This window comes from Mauremys mutica, chromosome 7 (assembly GCF_020497125.1).
Source record: "Mauremys mutica isolate MM-2020 ecotype Southern chromosome 7, ASM2049712v1, whole genome shotgun sequence".
NCBI lineage: Eukaryota > Metazoa > Chordata > Testudines > Geoemydidae > Mauremys > Mauremys mutica.
Window position 1 is genome coordinate 46,244,477 of NC_059078.1, and position 25,504 is coordinate 46,269,980.

At 47.0% G+C, this 25,504-nt stretch overlaps 1 long non-coding RNA gene across 1 annotated transcript; it reads left to right on the forward strand.

The window, feature by feature from the left end:
* Window positions 1-21,849: 21,849 nt before the first annotated feature.
* LOC123373757 lies at window positions 21,850-23,567 on the forward strand. The gene is made up of 3 exons (XR_006580847.1): window positions 21,850-22,040; window positions 22,280-22,365; window positions 23,243-23,567. It is a non-coding gene; the product is annotated as an uncharacterized LOC123373757 (long non-coding RNA).
* The last annotated feature ends 1,937 nt before the right edge of the window (window positions 23,568-25,504 follow it).

Consider the following 25,504-nt stretch of genomic DNA (forward strand, 5'->3'; position numbering starts at 1 on the left):
GGGCGCAAGCCTCGTCTGCCGCCTTCCTGAGCCATGTCCCCATCCAGGACATCTGTCGAGCGGCCACATGGTCTTCGGTCCACACCTTCGCCTCCCACTACGCGTTGGTGCAGCAGTCTCGAGACGACGCAGCCTTCGGCTCAGCAGTTTTACACTCTGCCACGTCTCACTCCGACCCCACCACCTAGGTAAGGCTTGGGAATCACCTAACTGGAATGCATTGGAGCAATCACTCGAAGAAGAAAAGACGGTTACTCACCTGTAGTAACTGTTGTTCTTCGAGATGTGTTGCTCCAATCCATTCCAGACCCGCCCTCCTTCCCCACTGTCGGAGTAGCCGGCAAGAAGGAACTGAGGAGCAGACGGGCCGGCTGGGGTATATATTCTGCGCTATAGCGGCGCCACTCCAGGGGGCGCCCAGCCGGCCCGCCGGAGTTGCTAGGGTAAAAATCTTCCGAAGAGCCGTGCACGCGCGGCGCGCACACCTAACTGGAATGGATTGGAGCAACACATCTCGAAGAACAACAGTTACTACAGGTGAGTAACCGTCTTTTCCAGGATCTTGGCAGCTGGGCTGCAGGGTCCCAGTGTCCAAGAAGGGTCTCAGACACTGGGCGGTGTATCTGGGTGTTTGCTTGCGAGACCCAGAGCTAGGGATAATGACCAGTCACCTAACAGCACTTCAGATTCAGCAGTTGCCATCACAGATTGGTGTCCACACAAAGAGAGACAAACTGAGCCAGGTGATAATAGGGGCTATCTTAAGTTTGTTGAATTGTACTCCTAACTCTTCCTATGGCATTCCGGTCATGTATAAAGAGCCAAGGAGTGAAAAGCGTAGAATTGTGCATAACTTTCTTTTTTTTTTTAGTTGTGGTTCATTGCACAACATTCCAAAACACTACCAGTGCAGAAATAACTTCCCCCTGCATCCAACTTTTCTTGCTGCTTTATTATGTCAATATGTATGAATAAGGATGGCAGTGTCAGCATGGGAGACTTTTTGCTTTGTCTGTCTTTAGATCATGTGTTTAATAAAAATAGTCTTGCTGGCTGATGTGTGCTAAAAATGGGATTTTGAATGCACTTAGCATTGTCTTAACTCTAATCCCAGTGAAATCAGTGATAAAACTCTCCTTCATTTCCATGGGAGCAAAGTTAGACCAACACTGACTGCTTTTGAAAAATCTGACTCCAAAGTAATATAAAAATATTCATTTTGATAGATATAAGAAGGGAAGGTCCTTATTAGGCCAAGTTAAAAATGCCATTTTTTCCTTTGCAAAAAACCTGAAAACAAATCAACCCCCCTTCAAATTTTAAATTTTATATTTTGGTCATTTTTATTTTTCATTTCATAGCTCTGCTCCTCATTATTAATTGTGTGTTGCTCTAGCAGCATATTAGGTGCTATGAGTGCCTAATATGTGTGAGTTAGTTACTGTAGAATAATAGATCAGCAGTTCTCAAACTGTGGGTTGGGACCCCAAAGTGGGTCGTGACCCTGTTTTAATGGGGTCACCAGGGCTGGTTTAAATTTGCTGGAGTGGCGGGGCTCAGGTTACAGGCCCCTTGCCTAGGGCTGAAGCTCTTGGGCTTGGGCTTTGGCCTCCCACACCAGGGGTGGCTGGGCTTGGACAGGCTCAGGCTTTCGTCTCCCCTCCTGGAGTTGTGTAGTAATTTTTGTTGTCAGAAGGGGGCCGCGGTGCAATGAAGTTTGGGAACCCCTGGAATAGATCCTTCAGAGAGGCACTAAAAGTTATATAGTCTCTGTGCTTTACTACCCATTTCAGAGTGGCAATGGCTAGTTAAGATAAAATCTCCACTCTATTTTTTTTATCTAATAAGAGGTACAAGAGAGTGGAAAATACTAGTCTTTTGTTCTTTAAATAACAAAAATTGAGCCAGTCACATGACAGGCATGAACAGGATCAAATTACAATAGAGATGTAAAAACTCAGGAGTTCTGAGAGTATTGGGAAAAGCAAAATCTCTGTAAAAGTAAATATGGGTTAGGGTTTCAAGGCAATGTGCCAAATTCACCCCTACTGTATTCACAGTGTGCTATGGAGTCCAAATAAAAACTGATATTCTCTCTCTTGAATTATAGCCCTGGATTTGCAAGTTAAGCATATTCTGGTCAGAAGCGGGATCCCACACAGGTTGCAAATAATACCACGTGTATCTGTGCTAGAATGTGGATTTCTGAGCTCTTTTTTTTCTTTTCTTTTCTTTTTCTTCTTGCAGATGAAGTGAAAGGTCCCGGATGAACAGCTCTTGCGACTGCAGCCCTCTGTCTATCCCCGCAAAGTAAGTATAGCATGAGCAACAACAGTCCAGGCTTGTCTGCACCACATTGCTGAGATGCCCTGAACCTTCAGGAATCTTCGCTAGGGCAGTGGTTCTCAGTCTTTCCAGACTATTGTACCCCTTTCAGGAGTCTGATTTGTCTTGCATACCCCAAGTTTCATCTTCTTTAAAAATTACTTGCTTACAAAATCAGACATAAAAATACAAAAGTGTCACAGCACACTACTACTGAAAACTTGCTGACTTCCTCATGTTTACCATATAATTATAAAATAAATCATTTGGAATATAAATATTGTACTTACAATTCAGTGTATAGTACAGGGGTCGGCAACTTTTCAGAAGTAGTGTGCCGAGTCTTCATGTGTTCAATCTAATTTAAGGTTTTGCGTGCCAGTAATACATGTTAACGTTTTTAGAAGGTCTCTTTCTATAAGTCTATAATATATAACTAAACTATTGTTGTATGTAAAGTAAATAAGGTTTTTTAAATGTTTAAGAAGCTTCATTTAAAATTAAATTAAAATGCAGAGCTCTCCGGACTGGTGTCCAGGACCCGGGCAGTTTGAGTGCCACTGAAAATCAGCTCATGTGCTGCCTTTGGCACATGTGCCATAGGTTGCCTACCCCTGGTATAGTATATAGAGCAGTATTAACAAGTCATTGTCTGTATGAAATTTTAGTTTATACTGACTTTGCTAGTGCTTTTTATGTCACCTATTGTAAAACCAGGCAAATATCTAGATAAGCTGATGTATCCCCTGGAAGACCTCTGCATACCTCCAGGGGTATGTGTACCCCTGGTTGAGAACCACTGCTTTAGGAGACAGAGTGTTAGTCACTTTCCAAGTCCATTCAGTCCTCTGCCTTCCTACTGAGTTTTCCAACAATGATTTGACTGGTCCACTTTTGCAATGCTGGCTTCTGTCCACAAGAAAATGGATACCCTACTGGAAATTCACTTAGGTTCTTTTTGAATTGTTCATTTGGCTTCCATTGAACAATTCAGTGGGAGACAAACAAGCCCATTTAGCTTGTTCAAAACCTGTTTGGCCACCTGGAAAAAGGGAGTTTTTTAAACTGGACTATCCTCTAGGGCTGAGACCAGCTCCTTTCAGAGAGGTCACTGATGGCAAATTAGGTGGCATTAAATGTCACCATAAACTGAGGCCAGATTTGTTCTAGTGCCCTACAAGTGAGTGGTGCTCTCTGACTCATTATCAATCAACCAAACTCATCTAGCCTCCCTGATAGGCAGCAGACGGTAAACCTGATGAGTGAAGTAAGAGGGATTGGGCATTTCACCCTAATTTTCCAGGACATTCATAATGGTCAGTTGACCACTGTCTGCCACCACATGCCATCCAGAGAATTCTTCTATGTTCTCCAGCTATTGTTCATGCCAGGGAGCTGTACAAGTACAAATACAGGCAGACCACCACCAACATACGCACACCAATGGTATTTTTACAGGGTTCTAAAATGATCCTTTTCCTCTACCTCCGAGCCGTCTACAATTGCCCGTGGGGTATTAAAGCCCCTTAGCTTTACTTGCAGAGGAAGTTAAAAAACAGTCTAACAAAAATACCTCTCTCAAATATTTCTAAACTAGCTCATTTGTAAAATGTGGTAAATGCACACAATGTGGTAGAGTGGGATAAAGGTTGTCTCAGCATTCGTTTGGGATGATTTGCATAACTCATTCTCTTGTGGCTTTGATGTTTGTGAGTAATGCAGCCATCCTAAACTTGTGCTAATAAGTCTCTGACTGCACGCTACAGCACCACATATTGTATAAATCTCCAAAGGCTTACATTTAAATTGAAGCCGGTTAAGGAAGACGAGTTAAATTTATCACTAAGGCTTTTAAGTGTTTCTCTCTATTTCTCTTCTGCTTAAGAGGTTTTTTTTTTTCAAACGTGTTTGCATTAAGTCATTCATTCTGGAATGACCCATCTTGTTTGGAGAAGAACAGGAACTGAATGGGTTCTGGGTGCAGCTTCTGGGAGGAAAAGTACCTGGTCAGGGTGCTCCTGGAAACAATGCTGAGTATAGCTCCTGAGAGGAGAGAAGCAAGGGCTTATAGCTCCAGACCAATGGGTTAAGCATGTGCTGTTTCATAACTCCTGCTTTTTGCATGGAGCCCTCTGAAGCACATGCACTGTGTTTACACTGAATGATCTTGCTCTAAATGTGGTCTGTAAGCACAAAACTCTCCTTCCCTGTTCTGTTACATGAAAGTCTTGCTGTGTTTCATCCTAAATTAAAGAGGCAGAAAAGATGTAAAATATCTAATTATATATTCACAGACTGAGGCTTTTTATGACTGTTGCATAAAGCAAACAATGAAGCACCCAAGGAGGTTGGCAGCAGCTGAGACAGACACCTCTCTTGGTGCTCGTTCTTGCTGAGTGTCTTTTATGATGAGCTGAGTCAACAGGATTCATACCAAGCGTACCAAGAGAGCTCCCAGGAGCCTCCTAGTATGTATACCAGTGGTGACTGCATTATCTCGCTCTAACAAAATTCCTGCTGGTGGAGCACCCACTCAGCTGCTGTTTAAACAGCAGCACCTACTCTGTGTTTCTGTCCCACTTGAGGCCTCCATAGGTTGGAGATTTAGAAAAGAGGCTCAGCACCTTGATTGTGAGCAGTGCTAAGAACGGGTCATGTTCTCACTGGAGGAGAGCATTCGAGGGCAGGCCTGTGTTACGGGGTAGAACAGAGAACCCAGTGCAAAGCAAAGAGAGACGAGGCTGGCATAGACCCCCAGCTGATACCAATTGGTAAATCTAGGTTTTTATACTTTTCTTACCACCCTAGTATCAGTGTAGAGAAACTTTTAACTTGTTCTAAAGCAGCTGAGTAACAAATTGAGGGAGAGAAGGCTGCAGAGAATCACGTGGGCCAGTTGGCCATGCTTTTCAAAAAGAGAGGCTTAAATTTAGGCTCCTAGAGTAAAATTCACCAAGAACCCAACTTACTTAGGAGCCTTTCAGTGGGACATAGGCTCCTGAGTCAGTTAGGTGTATTGGAAATTTTTACTCAGAAGTGCTGAGTACCCGTTGGGTGTGTCTACACAGCCAGTTGTCATGAGCCTCCAAGTCTAGATCAACAGACTGAGGCTTGCACTAAAAATAGCTGGTAGACAACGCTTTTAAATTGCGGCTCAGGCGGAGCTTAGGTTCTGAAGCCTATGGTGAGGGATGAAACCCCCACCCTGGGCTTCAGAGCCTGAGCTCCAGTCTGACCCACAGCATCCATACAGCTATATTTAATGCCATAGCAGAATCTCAAGTCTCAGGAAAGAATTTTTGCTCTGTACATGTTCACAAAGATCACTTCATCCAACACTGAACACAGTCGCCATTGGGCTAGAAAAAGCATTACAATAATGCTACTGTCAAGCCAACTAGAGTGGCTTATGACCATGAGTGCCAAGCTCAGCACAGACTGTTAAGAAACAGGGCACAAACCCCAAACTGGTTGTGTGTTCTACATTTAGGTTTCACCAATGAAGTATCAAGTGTGAACTCCTCAAGCACTACAACAACCATTAACATAGAGTCACAGACAGTCCCTTTCGGCACTCAGGTCTATCTAGTCACCTACGCAAACTTGCCTTTGTGATAGATGGTCCCTTACACCAAAAATCACAACAATATTCAGGTTACTCCCAGTCACTTACCCCAGGTCAGTTGTATCTTATCTCTCTCCACAAAGACAGCACCTGTAGCCAATCCGCTAATAAACCAACTAAAGATTTGTTAACTAGGAAAAAGAAATGAGAGTTAATTACAAGGTTAAAGCAGGTAAACATATATACACATACAAATGAGTTACAGTCTTAGGTTTCAAAAGGCAATAGAAGCTGCTGTAATATGCAAACTCTATATGTCCCTTACGGCTAACCCAAGCTGAGTGGCTTGGGGATCCCTTGCTTATGCTTAGAAATATTGCCTTCTCCAAATTCCACAGTGATACGGTTCCATCTGGTCAGGGACTTTTATTCCTTTCCCCCAGAGCTCTCACGGATGCAGCAAGTGTTGGTACCTGCCTCCTCTTCATGGGTGTGTGGGGGTGGGAGGACAATCTTCACTGCTGTTGTCCTTTGATGTTTCACTATGGCTCCTTGGGTTTCAGTTGGCCTTCTTGTGTGCAGGACCAGCACTTAACATTAGTTAACACTTCTTTCCTTTTTGGGGAATTACACAAGTACAGAGCTTTACAAAGCAAACACTCCATATAACTTCATACCATGCAGATCAATACATGCAGCATCCTACAAGCATTTCATCAAATCTAAACACTCAACATATTCGTAGCAAATTAACATCTATGCGAACAGTGCTAGCACACAGGTGAGCCAGACTGGTTTCTAGCTATGCTTTTATCAGTGTTCCGTGTAGGGTGACCAGACAGCAAGTGTGAAAAATCGGGATGGGGGTCGGGTGTAATAAGAGTCTATATAAAAAAAAGACCCCAAAATTGGGACTGTCCCTATAAAATCAGGACATCTGGTCACCCTAGTTCAGTGAGGCTTGGGGGCCGTGGCATGAACTGATGGCTGGTCTGTTGGCATCATAGTTACCTAGAGGTTTAGGAGAGGAAATGAAGATCTGTGCATCGAAACTGCATCATGACATAGAGGGCCTGGGATCTCAGGAGGCCCACTCAGATGGGAAAGCCTGAGCATTAGCTATAAATACTCAAAAATATGACTGACTACCATGACATAACATTAAAAGGACATGCTGTGCCTGCCAGTTTACAGTACAATCCGTCCATGAAGTGTTCCAGTAAACCTGGAAGGAGTTATGGGACAAAGTGACCACAGCCTCTGAGCCTGGGGGGATCAGTGTTCTTCAAACTGATTGAAAGTTTGCCAAGTACAGTTAGTCCTCTTGGAATTAGACCACGCTCAGTAATTCCTTGTGCATTAACTGCAGCCTCCTGAGTTTACTGTTCTGATAGCTCACAAGTGTTTCATGCAATTCTAGATCTTTGGGCCATGGTGCAGCTACATCTGGCTGAAACTGAAATATGTTTAGCTGACCATGTTTGCAGTTTAAACTGATGTGAGGTTCCTTCTTCTTCCATCAGGCTGATTACCATGAATTCCACTGCCTTAATTTCAGCTCTCTGTGATTCTAGGAATAGGTCCTTGATTAAATGCTCAGAAACTAATCTATTTTTAGTGCTTCAGTTACAGTACAGTATACTAAATATAGACATGACCCCAAATCAAAACCCTAGATCCCAGGCTATGGGGGTGCTTGAGATCCTTATCCAAATTTAAATTTTGTTGCTTGGGCCCATCTCTAATTAAAGCTAATGGGCCAGATCCTCACTTGACATACTCAGCATTTACACCAGATGCAGATTTGTCCAATGGCAATCTGAGCAGCTGCAAAAAGCCTCTTCTAGCTTCTTCGGTTCCTGATTCCAGTTTTAAGATGGCAATACTGAATAAGGCCTCAGGTCAATGGGGAATAGAACTCTCTAAGGAGCGGCAGAAAATTCAGAAAATTAAAACTTTGGGTGGTGTTTGGTGTCTGAGAACTCTGAAATTGTAACTTGCGTAAGTTGAAAATGTTCATTTACATGCAAACCAACCCAGTGGTTTGCTGTTGACTTGGCATTGCTCACTCTGCTGGAGATGTTGCTATCTCTGGTGCTGTTAGGGTGACCAGATGTCCCAATTTTATATTGACAGTCCTGATTTTTGGGTCTTTTCCTTATATAGGCTCCTATTTCCCCTCCCCCCCCCCAGTCCCGATTTTTCACATTTGCTGTCTGGTCACCCTAAGTGCCATCCTCCTTTTTGCAACAAAGCAATGCTGAAGCCAGTTAAAGGTAATAACAATAAATTCCCCTCAAGCTGTGAAACTGAGAGACTAGGACCTGGCAGTGCAGAGAACTTTGCAGAAGCCTGATGACCAGACTCATTTACCAGTATATCCTGCTCCCTTGGAGCTAAGGAAATGTTTTATGTGACTAGCACTTGTGATGGACCAATAGCCCTGGAATCTGAAGTCTTCTAATTTGCCGACTGACCAGCTACTGTACATCATAGCAAACAGCAATGTAAGCTTCTCCTATACCTCTCCCGGTAGCAAATTGTCTTGGCCCTGACCAGGTGGTCACTTGTAGGACTGATGTGCATTACGGACCATTCAGTCATTAGCCTCTCTGCTGAAACTCCCAAGAAGGACACTGGTCTACTAGGAACCCCGTTGAGACCCACTAACTCGGTTCACATTGGCTAATAACTTTCAGACAATAATGACTTGCAGTCACTGCTAGCCAAGGTTGGGGTTGAACCAGGGCTTTAAGGTGAAAGGCTGTGTAATGCATCATCCTGGCAAGCTGCCCAGACACTAGCCTCTCCAGCAGAGCTCCCTTTTTTCTCGGCTCATTACCACCCCCCTGAGTTTCAGAGCCAGCTCCCGGAAGAGTAAAGTAGACTCAATCGGATTTTTATTTATCCTTTGTGTCTCTCCCACTCTTATGCTGAGCTCTGCTATCTGTCTCTGCTCTGAATGGTTCCGTGGGCAGTCACTTGCTTTGAGTCACTCAGCATACTTCACCTATGAACCAGATTATTGCCTTTAAAAATGGAGACGTCCCTTCCTATAGACATTTCCACTGGGTTATTGTAAACTCCCTCCACGGACAGCTCTGCTGGGAATGATCCCAATATCCAGTCAGCTTTTGGAATTTGTATTGCATGTTGCTAAAATAGCCCCAAATAGCTTCCAGAGGCTGGGTGATGTTGGAGGGTTCAGGTGTTTATTTCTGGGAAAAGTTTAAAAAATACAGTAGGTCACACTGTAACTGAACAGGTCATGCGATGGAGGGGGGAACGGGACAGGGGGAACAATCACTTACCCAGTGATCTAATCTTTGGTGGTTTGATGAATTCAGCCTCTTTCTGCTTGTGAGCTGCTTACAATGTCCAGGAAGTTATTTGATAAAAAGAACGAGCCCAGCTTTACAGCAGGGAGATGCAGAGCTGGCAGGGAAGGAGTGCTCATACAGCCCTGCCAATGCCTTATTTTCCTTTGCCTTCCAAGAACAACACTGTGTTCCATTGCCCGCCGCCCCCTCAGCTGGTGCTGGGAAGAGCAGCTGAGTTTAGCTCATTGTTCCTGGAAGTAACTGAGATTCTGAGCGTTCTCTGCCATCAGGAACTGCTTGCACAGAAAAAACGAGCAACTCTGAATCCTTCTCCCTCACTAATGCACGTATAAAACTCTGCATCAAAAGAGATGACGCAGCTGTTCTCAGGGTCCTCACAAAATGCACAGGGCTCTCTCCCATAAGCCTGGAATTTGGGAGCAATTAGCATATTCAGACTATAATGTAACATCATGGACTCAATTCATCTCTGGTGTAACTCCAGGGAGTTCAGTAGAGTTCCACCAGAAAAATGATTTTTTTTCTTTGTTCAGCAAATTGAAGTACCATCAGTTGTTCAGCCAGTCCACATGATCTACTAGCCAACTATTCCACAAAGTCTGTGTTTGAAGAGAGACGGTGCCTTGCAACACAGAACAGGTGGAGCAAGGGGGCATTCGAATGTGACTACCCCAGGAGGTGGACTCCTGTAACAGACAGTTCCATTGTGACCATGCCCTGGGGATACTGGAGAGGGGGGTATTCAAATGTTAATGCTAACTGAGGACACAAAAGATATTAATGCTACTTCATACCAGGCTATTAGAGCCTAATCCAGACCTGGTGTGAGTAGGTTGACCAGATCACACAGGTGAAATATCAGGATGCTGGGGGGGCGGAGCAAAAAAAAAAGGGAAAAAAATGGCCGCCGGAGCTCCACACCCCACCCCCCCTGCACCAGCATGCCTCTGCTCCATCTCCACCTCCCCCCTCCCTCCAGCACTTGCGCTGCCATACAGCTGATCAGCGCAAGCCTAGGGGGCAGGAGGAGGAATGCAGCATGCTTGGGGAAGAGGTGGGGCCAGAGCAGCGATTTGGGGAGGGATCCAATGGGGCAGTGAGGGGACGGGGCTGAGGGCGCGGGGCCAGGGCGGGGATTTGGGGAGGGATCCAATGGGGGAAGGAGGGGACGGAGTCAGGGCAGGGGGGTGCAAAATATTGGGACAATTTGCATCCCAACCGAAGGTAGGTCGGTACACGGGACAAATAAGCAAATATCGGGACAGACCCGATAAAATCAGGACATCTGGTCACCCTTGAATCAAATGAAGTTGTAGTCACTTCTATCAGATCTGAAATTGGCCCATAGATAGGTGGATGGTTTGGGGAGTCATGTGACCTGGGTTTGTTTCCTGGCTGTGCCACAGACTTCCTGTGTGACCTTGGGCAAATCACAGCATCACCCGTTGCTTCAGTTTCCCCATTTGTAAAATGGGCATAATGATACAGAACTACCTTACAGGGGGGACAGTGAGGCTTTATTAATGTCTGGAAGGCCCTCAGGGGGAAAGCACTATAGAAATACAAATTATTACTATGCCATTTGGGAGGTGCTCTCTGTAAGGCTGCTCAGTTCAGAGTCAGGGATAGAAGAGCTGTCTCTTCAGGCTGGCCCAGTGCTCTAATTGAGCAGCCCGGTGAGGGATCTGCAGTCCAGTCCCCCACACTGTCCCTGATGTGCTATGAGTTTAATGGCTGCAAAGAATCCAACTGGGTCTAGGAAAAAAGAGTGCCCCAGGTGGCCATTAATATAGCATCTATAAAAACCAGAGAAGCAGCCAAGGAAAACTGTAAGCAAGGAGAAAATGACATAGCACAGTGGTTTTCAACCTGTGGTCCCTGGACCCTTGGGATTCTGCAGACTATGTGTAAGATTTCCAAAGGGGTCTGCACCACATTCAACATTTTTAGGGGTCTGAAAATGAAAAAAGGTTGAAAGCCACTGACATAGCAGAAAAGTGGAAACAGCAGAAAAAATTGTATGGGATGGTTTCATACCAAAAAAGGATTTGCTGCTCCTTTTAGCTTCAATACAGAGCAGTAGCAGAGAAAGCTTTAAAATGAGTGATCAGTGAGGAAGTTAAAGCTAGAGCAATAGATTCCTTAGTTCCTGGAACAGAGTCTGGCAGGAACAGGTCTAGTAGTTGGGGTATGAGGACATTTTTCCTAAGGTAGAGAGTCTGCAACAAATCCTGATGGACAGGAGAATCTGGCACTCAGATACTGCGGTGGTGGATGGGCAGTACAAAAATTGTGTCTTCTGCTGGGAAGGCTAGTCTCTGATGGAAGGTCAAGAAGAGCCAAGGACAGGAAAGCCAGAGAGAGCCCTGCTGAAGTGTGTGGCTTTCCAGACATCTAAGCCTAGGGCATTCAGGCCAGCTTGGGGACTGATGGGCTGGAAATTGCTCTGGGGCAAACTATGGCAGATGCCCTGTCTTGGTTAGCTGTGGTGTGGAATGAGGGACCATCTGTGGATACTCTCATTGCTGCCTTCCTTGGTGTAACTGGTCTGCAGAAGAAGAGCTCAGGAGGTATTGCCATATCATTCACTCTGGGATTAGTTGATGGGAAAGTCCATGTTCAGGAGGGAGAAAACCCACTCTGGTTTAATTTTATATGCTTAATACCTCGCTCCCTGCCCCCTCCATGCACACACACACACACACACACACACAATGTCAACATGGGAACTTGCAGACATTCAGGTTAAGGCTCTACTTTCAGCAGTCCCCAAACCTGATGGTGTAAAGCTGCACCATACAAACATTCTCTGTGCTCTGGAAGCCCTTCCCCAGAACACAGAGAACCAGCTGCATGGATACCCCTTTCTCCTTCTGCCTTCTGTACGGCCCATTACCAGAGAGCAGGCTGTGTGGGCTGGGGCAATAGCAAACTCTGCCCTTCCCTGTGTTCTGGGGATGTGTGTATGGCCCAGCCAATGGCATTTGCATTACGACGCTGACCGCCTCAAACATCTGCTGTTGCTGCCGTACTTGAGTTCCACTGAGCAGCTAAGAAAGTGCCATGTCAGACTGGGCTTGGTCTCAGGCTCTGGTTGTTGTTTGACTGTATGGCTCAGCCCTCCTGTTACGTGCAGTCTCCTCTGGGTCTGTGTGAATTCTTGCTCTTGATGCGCTTCGTTGGGACCCTGACACAGCACTGACTGTGGTGTTGAGGAGCCTTTCAAGTTTCTGTCTTCGGCTGCCTCAATTCCTGGAATCGGCTCAGGCCAGGCAGCAGCTTGAAAAAACAGTAACCAGAAAAATAAACACCCTTCCATTTGATGTGTTCCTATAAACACTGCTGCAAAGGGAAAACCAGAGCAGTGCAGAACTGCTGAGACATCCTGTGTGGTGAAGAGGTGCTGGCAGCTGAGTCAAATGCACAGAACACAGCTTACTCAGAAAAACCCACCCATCCCTACACACCGCTCCAGAGGCAGCTTCGTCCATATGCCATCATCATGGGAAGGAGAGGGGGAGGTAGGGGGCAGCATGACAGTGCCTGTCCAAAGTAGCATACCAGCTAGGATTTCCCTGCAGGTCTGTGATCTAACATGTTGCCTATGGTAACAACATGTTGCTGCTCCTTATTGCTGAGTAACAGTCTCTGACCTCTGCTTGCTCTTTTGCCAGTTAGCTAGAACTAGACATGCACACACACCCTCACCATACCACTAAACCAGTGACACTGTTCACAAAGCTGAGCAAAGAATTCCAGCCAATTGAAATGCCTATAAAGTTATGAATGAGCTGCCATTTCTTATTTTTCAGGGGTGGATGGGTATGTGGATTAAAACCAACTTTTTTTTTTTGTTAATAGAAATTCTGGAATCAGTTGCTCCCTGCTGAGGCTAAAACCCTGCTACAGTATTCTTTTTCATAGAAAGCATGACCCCATAATGCTAGTCCAGAAGAGCCTCTTTCACACTGCCATGAAATGAATCTTAGAAATACCAGGCAGAGAATTTGTATTATGACTGCTATTAGAGGGGCACCTAGAGTACCCTACAGAGACTGGGGCTCCATGCTCCGTAGACACATACTGTGCCCAAAGCTCTTACATTCTAAATAGGCAAGACAAAGAAATGGTAGGAGGGGAAACAACGCAGTTGGGATATGTCTACTCTGCAGCTGGGAGTCAAGTAGACAGACTAGTGCTAAAAATAGCAATGTGGACATTGCAGCACTGACTAGCCACCTGACCTCAGACCCAGGGGGGTCTGAACACCAGTGGTTAGCTGGAGCCATCACTCCAGTTAACTATCCACTGCTGCTATTTGTAGCATAATAGTTTGAGCCTGTCTCCCTAGGCTTGGAGGTTTGCTCCCCACCGCCCTAAGAAGTGAAGCTATTTGCCTGAGGTCATACAGCAGACTAGTGGCAGAAAGAGGACTAGAACCCAGGTCTCTAGAGAGCCAGCCAGTTTAGCATCAAAACCACCTCTCAATGTAGAGTTAGAGTGTGTTTCCAAAGAACACAGAAACTGAAGATTCATCTCCCACCTCAAGGCACAAATAGTGTAGCAAATCTGCAGACATCGGTCTTCGTGACAGCTGCTCAGTGGCATATCACAAGCACTCAGAACTCCAGGGCAAGTGGGGCTAAGAACTCAGCCCTCCAGTTCCGAAAAGCACAAGCCTTCTACAGCTTGAGCTAAAGACCACTTGTGCACGCCACTCTTTGAAAGATTAGTGATACTGTAGCAAAGCCATGCTCTCCGGGAAGACGTCTCTAGAAAATATACCTATTAAAAGCTAACTTTCCATGCAGCATGGTCTGAATTTTCCCACCTCCCACTGTATCATGGGTTTTCCTGTGGGTTTTAAGACAGATGCGCTAGGAAAGAGAATAAAAGGTGCCTCTATAAAAGTGCTAGTGACAGGTTTGGGGCAGCTGCTGGGAAAGCACCCAGTTATAGCAGAAACATACTTGCATTCTCACCAGCACAGGAATATTACTGTGTTCAGGGACAGTGAGTACTGGACAAGTTTCACAACCAATCTCTCTTTTCAATTGCTCAGACATTGCTCAGATTCCTTTGGGGCAGGAACTTTCCTGGCCTGGTCTTGGCCCAGAGGAGAATAGTTTGTGGGGGGAGATGGTTGGTTGGTGCTTGTTTTGTTTTTAATGATGGAAACATGATCTGCCAGTTTTGAGCTTGTGAAGATGTCTGAGAGCTTCTTGCACCAGTTAGTAGTAGTAAGATTAGTGATACTGTAGCATCCAGGAGCCCCAATCATGGGCCAGGATCCTGCTGTGGTAGGCACTGCACAAATGCAGCACAAGCCCAGAGAACTGTCTCTGGCACCAGATGGGGAATCTTCCTTATGCTAATAATACCATGGGAGATTCCCCCAGTGCCCACCTTTGTGGTGAACAGGCATGAAGTACCTAGAAACCCAAGCTCCCTCCCTGGCTTTAGGACTGTGCTGAGAATGAAGAGGGGCCCTCCCTCAGGCAGCTGCCTGTTCTCTTCCTGCTCTTTCTCTGCCTGCCCTCAGCAGACAATTTCTGTTTCTATTTTCCCTCCACCCTCCAAAACCCTCAGATATTTCCTTCATTTCCCACCCCCCGTCCCCGCTCTTTCGGCTTCTCCTTATCTCCTCCTTGTTTCCCTCCAGAGTTTCTCTTGCTCCCTCTAATATTTTCTTCTTCCACAAACCCCCTTCAGTGCTTCCCATCTCTCTCCTCCCTACCCAGTTCCCCTCTTCTCCCTGCTCTCCCAGCCACTCCGGATGTCCCTTGCTCCCTGTCTTTCCTTTTCATCCCTTTCATGCCTCGCCCCCTTGAACAGTCTCTTGTTCTCTCACTTTTCCCTTTCTCCCTCACTCCCTCAGCAGTCTCTCTGCTCTTTCCCCTTAGCCCCGCTTACCACTATGGCCTTTGCACTTGTGTCCCCTGCGCAACGAAGGAGCAAGTAGACTAAACAAGAGGCTTCTGCCAAATCATTGCAGAGCTCTTGATAAATTCAGTGCTTCTGCTGCTCCTTGTTCATCTGGCAGCATAGCAGGCAGCCCAGCATCCTGCCTCCCACTTGATGAGCTCACCAGGAGCTGTGGTAGTTTGTTCTAAGAAATCAGCTATCATTCAGTACTCAGTAGAGGCACCCCTCCCCTAAGAGGATCAGCAGAATTAAGATGTTCAGTGAGCTGTCTTGGGGATTACACAATCTTATCACCTCCTGCAAGGCCTTGGAGAACAAGGCTAGCACTACATGCACTGAGTCATACTTCCCCTGAAACAGTGCAGGTTCCTTGACTCACATCCTCTCACAGGAGCGCTGCTTTCTTACATCTCTGTAGCCAGATGCCCCAGTGCAAGCACAACAGAGACACAGAAGTAAAGGCTCCTATTTGTCCCCATTGATTTTAAGTCGAGAACCAGTCCCCCGGGAGCCAGTACACAACAGACCCGTTCATTGATCTCATGTTGTGGAAGGCAATAAAGATTGTTGGTCAGCCTATGGGAACTAACAGGAGTTAGCTGAAAATTTTCTGCTATGCTTTTTAATAGCAAATAGCCCTTTACACACCCCAAAATGATAATGCACACAAAGGCACACACTTTAAGACAGGAAGTTTATTAACAGTCATCATCCTGCATAATCTGGATATACCATGATGAGTGGAACTGGAGAAAGAGGGTCAGGTTCCACGAGGGACTGTATTTGGTATGATAGGGGCGCAGGCGTGCAAACTGAGCCAGGCTGTTGCCAGACACACACACACCTCTCAGCAGGTACTAATGGCTTCTATGTATGGTCAGCAAAGAACGCCTTCCTACATCGCTGTCTCTGTTGACACAGCATGTGCAAGTACCTAGCATTGACACAGAGCATCATTCTGTAGCAGTGAGTGGTGAGGTGCCTGTTGGAGTTGCTGTTGCTCTTTGGTATTTTTCTTAAAGCCCCAACTCCCGGACTCATGTGATTAAGTGAGAATCTCAGCTTTCATTTTTATTATATATATTGTATTATAAATATATAAAGATATTTCATGCTCTTATGATTGCAGATAAAAGCATGTAGGCATGGCTGTCTGATGGCTTTGTATTGCAGAAAGAACCTGGGTGGGGCCTACACGTGTTGTTTACACTGGCAGTTTTGTGGAATCTCCCACCAGTGGAAACACTAGTACAGGCAAGCCCCTGGTGTTTTTGCCATCATGTTATCCAGACCTGCTTTGAGAAGCCTGGCAAATTCAGGTTGTAAATAAGGCACACATTTTTAACAATTAGAGTAATTAACCATTGGAACAATTTACAAGGCTTGTGGTGGATTCTTCATCACTAACAATTTTTAAAGCAAGACTGGATGTTTTTCTAAAAGATCTGCTCTAGGAGTTATTGTAGGGAAGTTCTACAGCCTGTGCGATACAGGACATCAGACTAGATGAGCACAATCATCCCTCTTTGCCTTGGAATATATGAAACATGATAAAATCTCCTAAACCCTATCTGCATAGCATGCCCACTATTGCTATCAGAGCATAGGCTATAGCTGGAGATTTCCCAACACTTGTCACTATAGACACAGCCCAGGTGTTCTTGTAAATTTTGCATCATGAAGCCAGGGCTCAGGGTAGATCAGTTCTTCCTGTCTCAGAATTCATTATAAGAGAGTTGGCAAAATGGACCGTCCTTTCTGATGTGTTGAAGTCTAACTTAACAGAGCAGGAGGGAGTACATTGAGTACTTATCTGAGAACACTGGAAGGATCTTAAGGGAAGAGCTGGAGAATGAACAACATGCCCAGCTGCTTCTTTTGTGAGTTTGCTTGTATTTTGACTGAAGAACATGAGCAGGCAGTAGCATTATATTCAGAATCTTCATTGAGTACTTTTTGTTTTCCAGCCTCAGAAGAGCATGTTCTTGAGTAAATATTTCCTCACACTGCCTAACTAATAAGTAGTGACCTGGTTTAGTTTTCCAGGAAGTTCAGCTTTCTCTATTTAAGTGTGGTGACCAAGCTGTGAGTTTAAGAACTGGCAGTCCTAGTCTCGCTTGCAGATTACATGTTACTGGGAATCGGAGTAGACTTTGGCCTAGGGTGAGGTTATGGTGTTCTGCCACTCTGGCAGCAGAGATGATAGAGGAAAGGGCTATTTGCCAGCCAAAAGGAGTGTGTTCTTCTCTGACTTGGTAGCTGCTAATAGCTCAAAAACTCCACTAGCCAGTGGTGATGACCCCATGTCTCAGTATGGAGATAATTGTTCTGCATTCCATCCAGTTACAGTTTTACAAAGTAAGCAGGGCCTTCACGGAAGTGTTCAAACAAAAGTAGCCCTGCCCTTGGGAATCATTCTCTATGGAGCCATATATTAATTTCAGATTCCTAAGAAGGGTAAAGTCACCCCCAGCTTCTGTCTTATATACTCCTATATTTGGAGAATGGAACCCAGAGCCTTGTATCCCACTGCAAGAGTAGTAGAGTCATTGTGGTACACCTGAGAGTGGAGTATTCCAAATGTAGGCAGATTCTAATTCCAACAGCCAGTGACTGTAGGCGTCTCAAACTGGGAGAGCTCTCAACAGCTAGTTATCCTGTCAATCCCTACATGCGTATATGATGCTGTCATTGCACTTCATTCTGATTCCTTTGTGAGCCTTGGGCATTTAAAGGCAAAAGTTAGAAGTTGCAATGGATGGTTTGATTCCAGCTTGTAATGTGTGTCTACAGCCTTATTCTGTCTGCACTAACCTAAACTTAAAGGGCCAGATCCTGGGCCCCCTCCCAAGTGCCCTAGTTAAGGCAGAAACTGAGGTTATCCCAAGTTGGCATAGCCAGCCCAGCCCATTCCCCTATCTCCCCTAACGTAAGAAACATTCCAAGGGAGGTGAGTATGGGAGCAGCAAGACGGGAAAGAGTGAAGCACAATGTGCTCAGTTGGGATCCTGTGTGGCACAGCAGTCCTGCCGAGTTTAGTCTCCTAAACCAGTTTGGCCCCTGGCTGCATCAGATTGGAGGAGTTGGAAAGGTGTCATAATACCACCTAATCTCCTCCCTCCTGCACTTCTCCAGCATCACTGAGTGTTACACTGGCACATGTGGAGATCCATCCCCAAATGGGCAGGGTTTTTTCTCTCCTAGTATCCCTGACATAGCAATAGGTTTATGCTGTATGTCACATGCCAGGAAAGAGAGACCATTCCTGCCCTGCAGATCTTGCCATCTAAATAATTCAAGACAAATGAACACTAGATAAGATACAGGGCAAGAATTCAGGAGTGGGTGGTAAGGGGATGATTAAAGTTGCAAAGAGCGGGTGGGAGATCATTTATACAGGTGGAGAGACACGTCGAATTTTCAATTGGAAATCTTGAAATTCTTGGGGTGGGAAGGAGACTTCTCCCAAGCACTGGGATGTGTTTGGAAATACAGTCCAAATTAGAGTTTGCTGCACAGCTGTCTCTGTGCCTCAGCCCGACAAGCCAGCAGAAGGGAAAGACTGTACAAGTGAACAAAAGGCAGCTTTGACGTCAACGCCGGGGAGTGTTGCCCTGACAATGGAAGGTGGAGCAGGGGAAGGAATCTGCAGTTAATAGGCTCTGGACTGGAGTGTACTTTGGCAGAAGGACAGCGATTGCCCCTAGTTTCTAGGAATAATAGATTATTTCTGAATTACTCTCCCTGGCTCAAGTTATGTGGGTCGGGTTTCAATTCACCTGCCCTCACAATAAAGTCAGTAGCTCTGGCAAGCTGTAACCTTGGGTTTCTCAACCTGTAGGTCGGGACCCAAAATTGGGTTTCCAGAATGTTTCAAAGGGTGGTGTGGCAGCTCCTGTGACTCCTGTCCAGCAGGGCTGGCTGGGCTCGCCTCCCTGCTCCAGGCACTGCAACCTCTGGGGGCCCAGCACCACTGAGGTTTAGCCCAGCTGTCAGGATGACAAGAGTCCGGGTAGGCCAAATTTGAGTGAATGGCATTGCAACCCCATGAGCCAGGTCACAACTCCACTCTCACAAATCTGGTCCAGTCTGAGGGTGGGACCAAACCTGAGCAGTGCTGCAACCCTGAAGGTTGCAATGCTCAGAGTGAAGAGCCAAGCCCAGCCGGCCCCACGGCACAGGAGCTGCCACTGTGGGGGGAGTTCTGGGCAGGGCCCAACTCCCTAGGGGGACAGGACCTGACTGAAACCACCCCAGGGCCTCCACCCCCAGACTATTTACTGGTTGTGACAGGCCATAAACATTGAAAAATGGGTCCTAAACCCAAAAAGATTGAGAACCACTGCTTTGTATTTCCAAACTTCCAGTGGTACACATACCCCTGGGGATACGCAGAGGTCTTCCAGGGGGTACATCAACTCATCTAGATATTTGTCTAGTTTTACAACAAGCTACATAAAAAGCCCTAGCGAAGTCAGTACAAACTAAAATTTCATACAGACAATGACTTGTTTATACTGCTCTATATACTATACACTGAAATGTAAATACAATATTTATGTTCCAATTGATTTATTTTACAATTATGTGGTAAAAATGGAAAGTCAGCAATTTTTCAGTAATAGCATGCTGTGATACTTGTATTTTTATGCCTGATTTTGTAAGCAAGTAGTTTTTAAGGGAGGTGAAACTTGGGGAATACACCAGACAAATCAGACTCCTGAAAGGGGTACGGTAATCTGGAAAGGTTGAGAACCACTGCTGTAACCCACACCACCTATCCCCTACACTCCTTTCCACTAAGCAACTGTGCATATCATTGTTCCTTTCCTGGCTTTGATCGGTTTGTTTGATGTGATTGTAGCATTCTTTCAATTGAGCTTTTGTTGGAAGACTGTGTTGTAATGAACTGCAGTGCACATGTGTGTACCACAGCTCTCTGCTGGATAGAATCAGAAGCGTTCAGTTGCGTGTAGGTTGTCCCTGTACTGCTAACAGCTAAAGGAGATTCTCTCTTAACTCAAATGGCAGTGCCCTGTGGACAAGAGTTCTGTCCTTGCGAAGTTCCGAATGGCAACTGTGTAACACAGTGACAACCCTGAAGTTCTGGGAAGCTGGGGATTTGTTATAGTACATGTACTGCCTTTACATTAAAATGCAGTTGAAGAGTCCCTGCCACTCTCAGGCAAACTTTAAAATTACTCGGGCTGGACCAAACCCCCATGAAGCTGGAGTGTAGTTTGTTTCGTACTTTCCTTTCCCATCTCTGCACAGATCCCTGAGTATCAGTGAATACTGGTTCCCTGTCCGGTCCCCCTGGACAAGGAGCCCTGAATCAGAACACTTTGGAAAATCTGAATCTGAACTCCATGGTTCAGGCCCACTGCACTTTAAAATCTGCCACCATATGGAAAAGGCACCTTAAAATCTAATTCTGCATGGCTGCATGTAAACCAGGATATTTAAGGTTAAACCCAGAGTCTGTTGTTCACTCACTGCTACCCTGTCTTCAATTCACTTTGCTGATTCTAAGTATAGAACAGGGGTCTCAAACTCAAATGACCACAAGGGCCACATGAGGGCTAGTTCATTGGCCCGAGGGCCGCATCACTGACGCACACACCCTTGCTGCCCCCAGTCCTGCCCCCACTCCACCCCTTCCATGAGGCCCCGCCTCTTCCCACCCCTTCCCTGCCCCCATTCCAACTCCTTCCCTGAAGTTCCCACTCCAATTCTGCCCCCTCCCTGTCCTCAGGGCAGGGAGTTGAAGTGCAGCAGGGGGTTGGGGTGCAGCAAGGGGCTCAGGGCAGGGGGTTGAGGTGCAGGCAGGGGGCTCAGGGCAGGGGGTTGGGGTGCAGAAGGGGCATGGGATGCAGCAGGGGCTCAGGGCATGGAGTTAGGGTGTGGAGTGCAGCAAGGGGCTCAGGGCAGGGGGTTGAGGTGCAGGCAGGGGGCTCAGGGCACAGGGTTGGTGTGTGGGGTGCAGGAGGGGGCTCAGGGCAGGGGGTTGAGGTGCAGGCAGGGGGTTGGGGTGCAGGCAGGGGGCTCAGGACAGGGGATTGGGGTGCAGAAGGGGTGTGGGATGCAGCAGGGGGCTCAGGGCAGGGGGTTGGCGTGCAGCAGGGGGTTGGAGTGCAGGCAGGGGGCTCAGGGCAGGGGGTTGGGGTGCAGAAGGGGTGTGGGATGCAGCAAGGGGCTCAGGGCACAGGGTTGGGGTGTGGGGTGCAGCAAGGGGCTCAGGGCAGGGGGTTGGGGTGCAGAAGGGGTGTGGGATGCAGCAGGGGGCTCAGGGCACAGGGTTGGGGTGTGGGGTGCAGCAAGGGGCTCAGGGCAGGGGGTTGAGGTGCAGGCAGGGGGCTCAGGGCAGGGAGTTGTGGGGTGGGGTGCAGGAGGGCTTCGGGCTCCGGGGTGGCAGCGGCGCACACTGGGGCCAGGGCCGGCTGCTGGCCCTGGCCCTGGCCCTGCTCCGCTCCGGGAAGTAGCTGGAACCATGTCACTGCGGCCCCTGGGGGAGGGGGATGCAGGGCTCTGCGTGCTGCTTGCAACGCCTCCAGGTACCTCCCCCAAAGCTCCCATTGGCCGTGGTTCCCCGTTCCCAGCCAATGGGAGCTGTGGGGGGGGCAGTGCCTAGAAGCCAGGGCAACACACAAAGCCCTCTGCTTCTCCCCCACACACCCGCCGGCCAAGGGGACATGATGCCAGCCGCTTCATGGAGCAGCGTGGGGCTCGAGGTGGCAATCCTGCGGGTGTAGTTTGCCCACCCCTGGCCTGGAGGTAGGCCAGGGGTGGGGGGACACGGGCCACTTGGCAGGCCGCAGGAAATGGCTGCACCATTTTTAATGAAACATACATACTGGATTGATGCTGGTGATATATTTGACAAGGTAAATGTTCTGGGCCGAGCACTGCCATTGGCTGAATTTGTGTATTGAAATTAGTAGAAGTAGGTATTAGTTTGGCCCACTCTCCTTAGTATTCTTGGAATGGTGATGAATATACTGTCCTGTCATGTAATCTATTTTGTAGTCTGATCTTGAGTTTCCCCTGCCATGAGAACTCACCAGTTCCATCCTGTTTGACTGTTACTGCTTTTTAGATTAGTAATGTGAGATTTCTATTTTAGTCCATATAGGACCAAAGAGGCGGGGGAACCTTTATCTGTGAGAACATTGTGACTGACTCTGGAAAGGCTTACTCTGTCAATTAAGGGTAGGTCTCCCAGCCATTCTTAACTGCTATAACACATTATAAGGGAAAATATTTTCAAAATACCTTTTTTTAACGAAATTACAAATTTGGTTGATAAAAGAAAATGGTGTTGATGTAATACACTCAGGGTACGTTTACAGTACGAAATTAATTCAAACTGATTCTATTCGAATTTTCGGAAGTGATTTTATACATTTGGTGTTGTGTGTCCCCGTGAATATAGCGCGTGAATTCGGCGGAGTGCATCCACAGTACCAAGACTAGCATCGAATGTCGGAGCGGTGCACTGTGGGAAGCTTTCTCGCAGTCCCCGCTGCCCACTGGAATTGTGGGTTAAGCTCCCAGTGCATGATGGGGCAAAACATTCTCCTGGGTGTTTCTGGATGTGCGCTGTCACTCGCTCCTCCGTCCGTGAAAGCTACGGCAGACTCCATACTGCCAGAAGACGGTGCAGTGCGGTGCCCCACTTGTCTCCTGATACTATGAATCCACTTTGCATGTCCTCTCATCTTTCTATCTACTCTTTTATCTAACCATTTCCCGCCTTTTTTCGGCTACCGTGAACTGAGCAGCACAGCTTGCGCCGCAAACTCTGCTCTCCCGCTCTTGCATCGCTAGCTAATTTTTCCATGCTGTCTGTCCTGGGCTCGCATGCAAGCTACAGAAGGCAACAATTCCCCACCATTTTTCGGCCATTGTGAACTGAGCCGCACAGCTTCCACCGCTTTTTCCATGTTGTCAGTCCTGGGCTCCTGGGGAAGCTACAGACGGCAATGATTCCATGCCGTTTTTCGGCCATCGTGACCTGAGCTGCACAGCTTCTGCTGCAAACTCTGCTCACACTTCCGCCACAAACTCTGCTCTCCCTCTCTTGCAGCTCTACCGAGCTTCCCGACTCCGTGAAAGCTACAGAAGACAACCATTTACTGCCTTTTATCGGCCATCTTGAACCGAACAGGCCTCCTATGTTTCGCACCCTTTTTCCAGGATTACACGTGCAGGCACCATAGCACAGCAAGCATGGAGCCTGCTCAGATCTCCGCTGCAGTTTTGACCATTGTAAATACCGCGCACATTATCCAGCAGTATGTGGAGTACCTGCAAAACTGGGCGAGGAAACGACGACAGTGCGATTACTATACTGATGAGGACATGGACACAGACATTCCTAGAAGTACGGCATGTGGCAATTGGGAGATCATGGTGGCATTGGGCCAGGTTCATGCCGTGGAATGCCAATTCTGGGCCCGGGAAACAAGAACAGACTGGTGGGACCGCATCGTGTTGCAGGTCTGGGATGATTCCCAGTGGCTGTGAAACTTTCGTATGCGTAGGGCCACTTTCATGGAACTTTGTGACTTGCTGTTCCCTGCCCTAAAGCGCAAAGACACCAAAATGAGAGTAGCCCTCACAGTTGAGAAGCGAGTGGCCATTGCACTGTGGAAGCTTGCAACGCCCAACAGCTACTGGTCAGTCAGGAATCAGTTCGGAGTGGGCAAATCTACTGTAGGGGCTTGTCATAGGTTTATTCCCCACTTGGAACTTTAGCGTCCACAAGATGGGGACCTGCATGGGCTCCTCTAAACTTAAATCCTAGTTTAGATCTGGTAATGCTGCCACCAGCTAGAAATTCCAGTGTCTAGCACACTCCCTGTTCCCCCAAAACTTTCCCGGGGGAACACCGATCCAAACTCCTTGGATCTTAACACAAAGGGAAATAGCCCATTCCCCCACCTCCCCCTCCCTTAGCCGTTGGGAGAGATCACCTTGATTCAAACTCCTTGAATCAAAACAAAGAGGGATTCACCTTCCCCCCTCCTCTTCCCCTGAGGTTCCCAACAAGGGAAGAAATCAATCAGGTTCTTAAAAGGAAAGGTTTTATTAAAAGAAAGAAAGAAAGAAAGTAACACTATCTCTGTAACACCAGGATGAAAAATATTACAGGGTCTAGCTTATAAACCTAGAGGGACTCCCCCCGCCCTTTCTCAGAATAATCAAAAGTAACAGCAAACAGAAATAAAGATATTTCTCCAGCAAACACACATTTGCAAATACAGAAATTAATCACAAAACTAATCCACCTTGCTAATACTTATTATACTGAATAGAAGGAAATATTTCAGGAAGCTTGGAGAGCCTGGATGTACGTCTGGCCTCTCTTAATCCCAAGAGAGAACAGCCCCCAAAACAAAGAACACAAACAAAAACTTCCCTCCACAGAGATTTGAAATTATCTTGTCCCTGGATTGGTCCTCTGGTCAGGTGTCCGTCAGGTCCACTGAGCTTGTTAACCCTTTACAGGTAAAAGAGACATTAACCCTTAACTATCTGTTTATGACAGGGCTGCTGTGCTGCAAGTAGCCAGTGCAATCATTGACCAGCTGCTATCAAGGGTAGTGACTTTGGGAAATGTGCAGACCATTGTGGATGGCTTTAATGCGCTGGGATTCCCTAACTGCAGTGGGGCAATAGACAGAACACATATCCCTATCTTGGCCCCGGCACACCGGGGTGGCCAGTACATAAACCGCAAGGGGTACTTCTCCATGGTGCTGCAAGCACTGGTGGATCACAAGGGACATTTCACTGACATCAACGTGGGATGGCCGGGAAAGGTGCATGACGCTTACATCTTCAGGAACTCTGGTCTGTTTGAACAGCTGCAGGAAGGGAGTTACTTCCCAGACCAGAAAATTACTGTTGGGGATGTTGAAATGCCTATAGTTATCCTTGGGGACCAAGCCTAACCCTTAATGCCATGGCTCACGAAGCCGCACACAGGCACCCTGGACAGTAGTAAGGAGCAGTTCAACTATAGGCTGAGCAAGTGCAGAATGGTGGTAGAATGTGCTTTTGGACGTTTGAAAGCGTGCTGGTGCAGTTACTGACTCAGTTAGATCTCAGCACAACCAATATTCCAATTGTAATTGCTGCTTGTTGTGTGCTCCACAATATCTGTGAGAGTAATAGGGAGACATTTATGGTGGGGTGGGAGATTGAGGCAACTCGCCTAGTGGCCAATTTTGCACAGCCAGACAACAGGGTGATTAGAAGAGCGCAGCAAGGCGTGCTGCGCTTCAGAGAAGCATTGAAAGCCAGTTTCATGACTGGCCAGGGTACGGTGTGACAGTTGTGTTTG